This window comes from Ctenocephalides felis, unplaced genomic scaffold (genome assembly GCF_003426905.1).
Source record: "Ctenocephalides felis isolate EL2017-DRISC unplaced genomic scaffold, ASM342690v1 CF-g0.4_SCAFFOLD_00845, whole genome shotgun sequence".
Classification (NCBI taxonomy): Eukaryota; Metazoa; Arthropoda; class Insecta; order Siphonaptera; family Pulicidae; genus Ctenocephalides; species Ctenocephalides felis.
In genome coordinates this window covers 74,631,637-74,635,489 of record NW_020536999.1, presented here as the reverse complement: position 1 = coordinate 74,635,489, position 3,853 = coordinate 74,631,637, and the positions used below count along the sequence as shown (strand labels likewise).

Genomic DNA, 3,853 nt, shown 5'->3' with positions numbered 1-3,853 from the left:
TTTACAAAGATCAAATAATTTTTTGTATTTTCGCTGATATATTTGAAGATTTTGATACAAATATTAAAATATTTGATTTTTAGTTATTGAAGTGATGAAATTATTATTATTTTCTATTATATTTGTGTTTAAAATGATCTCTTTGTTTATAGTATTTAAAAATGTTTGAAAATCATTGCTTGGAGTAGTGATCAAAAATGAAAACTTTGTATTTTCCTGACCATCCTTTGTATCTTTTTGAATATTTTTGTATCTTCTTGAACATCTTTTGTATCATTATCAATTTCAAAATAAGATCTAGATAAACTATCAGCGTTTGTATTTGTTTTTCCAGTTTTATAAATAATTTCGAATTCAAATTCTTCTAATGTTAATCTCCATCGCATTTGTCTCGAATTTGGGTTTTTACAGTTATATAAATATATTAAAGGTTTGTGATCTGTATATAGTTTAAAAGGTTTCCCGTATAAGTAAGGCCTAAAATAATTAACACTCCATACGATCGCTAATAACTCTTTATCTATTGTAGAATAATTTAGTTCGCTTTGTTTAATGTTCGAGATGCATATGAAATTGGGAGATCTGAACCGTTCACGTTTTGTGATAAAACTGCACCTATGGCTACGCCACTCGCATCTGTTGTAACTGAAAAATTTCTATTAAAATTAGGATAATATAAGATTGGAGGATTTATTAATTTTTCCTTTAATGTATTAAATGAAGATTCGCATTGTTCGGACCAAATGAATTTTGAATTTTTCTTTAATAATTTTGTTAACGGATTCGCTATTTTGAATAATCTTTTATAAATTTCCTATAGTACCCTGATAAACCTAAAAATATTTTGAAGGAGTTTTAAATTCATTAACGGCTTTTATTTTTTGAGGATCTGGTAATACACCATTAGCACTAATAACATGATCTAAATATGAAATTTCGTGCATTAAAAATTGACATTTATTTGGTTGTAATTTTAAATTATGTTCTCTTAATTTCTGAAAAACTTCTATTAATTTATCGTTATGTTTATTTAACGTTTTTCCATAAACATATCATTCATATAAACCAATGTTCTTGGTAATTTTTATTACCTTGACTATCTGGTTTTTTAGGAACTAAAATGAGAGGAAAATTCCACGGACTTTGAGATTTTTGGATGATATCATTTTCTAACATTTTACTAATTTGATTTTTAATTTCATTTTTGTGAGCATGTGGTAGTCTTATGGTTTTATGTAAATTAGTTTAACGTCTTTTTCCAAGGGTATGCTATGTGTTAAAGTATTTGTGTGCGTTAATTTATCATTTTCTAAAAAAATCATTAAAATTTCTACAAATTCGCAAAGTTTCTTCTCTTTCTAATTTAGTCATATGTTCTGTTCTGATACAACTTAAAACATTTTGGATTCTTTTATTATTATTTTTAGTTGTTTGAAAATTATTCGAATTTTTAATTGCTTGAGTAAAAAAACATGCTAAGTCAATATCTGAATTAGTTTCAGAATTTTGTGTATTACTTTCTAAAATTTCATAATTTTCTAAATTTTCAAAGCTTATGTCACTTTCACTTAAAATTTGTTCCGATTCTGTTGGATTAACTACGTTTATGTGTGCAAAATTTACATTTGGTTCAATAATGCAATTTCCGATAAATAAACCTGAATCTAGATATTTTGCTAAACATATTTTTGGTTTATTGAAATTTGTTCTAATTTGTAATAGCTTCTCGACTCTTGGAGGTATGATGTAATCATTAGAATTGAATAATTTTGTACAAATTTTTTGATTTTCAAAATTTAGATAATGGCTTTAAACTGTGTTAGAAAGTCTCTTCCTATTATACCTATTTCTTCCGTAGGTAGATTCCTAATAACTTGAAAAGGAAATTCGATTTTACGTCCGTTAAAATCTATTTATAAATATATAACACCTGAAGTTTTAATTATATGATTTGTAATTGCACCAATATCTATACTTAGTTTTGTATAAACAATTGAGTCTAAATCTAATTGTTTTAAATCTATAAAAGAAACATCACTACCTGTATCGACTAAAAACTTTGAATAAGGATTATTTGTATTCGTAGTAGATAATTGTATAATATCAAAGTTTTTGATTGGAAAGGAAACTTTTTGGAATTTGATGTTTTAATTCAACAAAGCCCGAGTTGAAACGGTCCCCAATCAGTTTTTGGATTTGAAGTTTGGGGTTGTGATTCTTGTATATTTGATAATTGTTCGTTACTACTTTCTAGTACTGTATTATTATTTGTATGACAGTAATTACATGTCTGTCTGTTTCCGTTAAGAGTAGTAGAAGTTTTTGATGCGTTATAGTGATTTCGATTTGTATTAAAATCTCTTCTATTTCGATTTCTATACTCTGAAATTAAATGTTCTTGTTTTTTACAATAGTTACAAAATTTTTCCGCTTCTGATGGATTCAAATCCACCGACAATGCATCACAAGCAGTAATGAATGAAGGAAGATTTGAAGGTTCCCCATTGAAATTCGGGATTAAAGCAATAGCAGTTTGAATAATAAATTTATTTTTGCGCGACATATCGACTGGTTCATTCATCTTTGAAAAAAAATGTGAAAAACTACTAAAACAGAAGCGCAAAAATTTACAAAAAATATATTAAAAATTAGCTTACTGACAATGAGTTGTAATCCTTTCTTAATTGAATATCCTTCTGGTTCACTCGAATTCACAATCACTTGAACTTTTGTAACACTTGAACAATGATTTGTATCACTTTTTCATAACACTTTTATTTTATTTTTCACATTTGATTTTTCACTTGTAAATATAACACTTAAACTTCTCGATTCTTGTTTCTTGGGTCATTCAACAAGTACTTAGCCTCACCGCCCGATGGCGCTGCTATCACAAAAGAGTTTTACCATCATGCAGTACGTTCTTTTAGTAGCCTACTGTCAAAGTTTCATTCAATTCCCTGCATTAGTTTTGTTTTGACAGCTTTTGAAAGCGAGCGTGTCGGTCACTTTTACAAAAATGGAAAAAGAACAATATCGTTCGGTGATTAGATTCTTGTTTTTGGAAGGGAAAACGCGCAGCGAAATCAAAGATCGCTTGGATGCTGTGTACGGTGACTCTTCTCCTTCTATGGCGACCGTCAAGAATTGGTTTAACGAGTTTGTTCGTGGCCGCACGTCAGTTTTTGACTAGCCACGGCCAGGTGCCCCGAAAACAGCTGCTACAAACGAAATATTAAAAAAATCCACGATCTCGTGTTGGCAGACCGTCGATTGAAAGTTTGCGAGATAGCTGAGACTGTAGGCATCGCAGAAGGAACGGTGCATCATATTCTACACGAAGAACTGGGCATGAGAAAGCTGTCGGCGCGGTGGGTGCCGCGCTTGCTCACACCGGAAAACAAGCGCAACCGTGAGACCACATCGGCGACGTGTTTGGCGCTGTTTCAGCGCAACCCGGCGGAGTTCTTGCGTCGTTTCGTGACCGTCGACGAAACATGGATTCACTGGTACACACCAGAGACCAAGGAGCAGTCAAAACAGTGGACTTCACCGGGCGAACGTGCTCCGAAAAGGCGAAGACTGTTCGATCGGCCGGAAAGGTGATGGACACCGTTTTTTGGGATTCACAAGGTGTGATCTACATTGATTACATCGAGAAGGTTAAAACAATCACGGGGCGCTACTATGCTGAGTTATTGGGCCGATTCGATGTGGAATTGAAGAAAAAGCGGCCCCGTTTGGCGAAAAAAAGTGCTGTTTCACCACGACAACGCACCGGCTCACACCTCCGCCGTCGCCATGGACAAATTGGTCGAATTGCACTACGAATTGCTGCCCCATCCACCTTACT

The 3,853-nt window shown here is 32.3% G+C and overlaps 1 pseudogene; it reads left to right on the top strand.

Moving 5' to 3' along the window:
• The first annotated feature begins 3,019 nt into the window (after positions 1-3,019).
• Positions 3,020-3,606, top strand: LOC113389039 (annotated as a pseudogene).
• Positions 3,607-3,853: the final 247 nt, after the last annotated feature.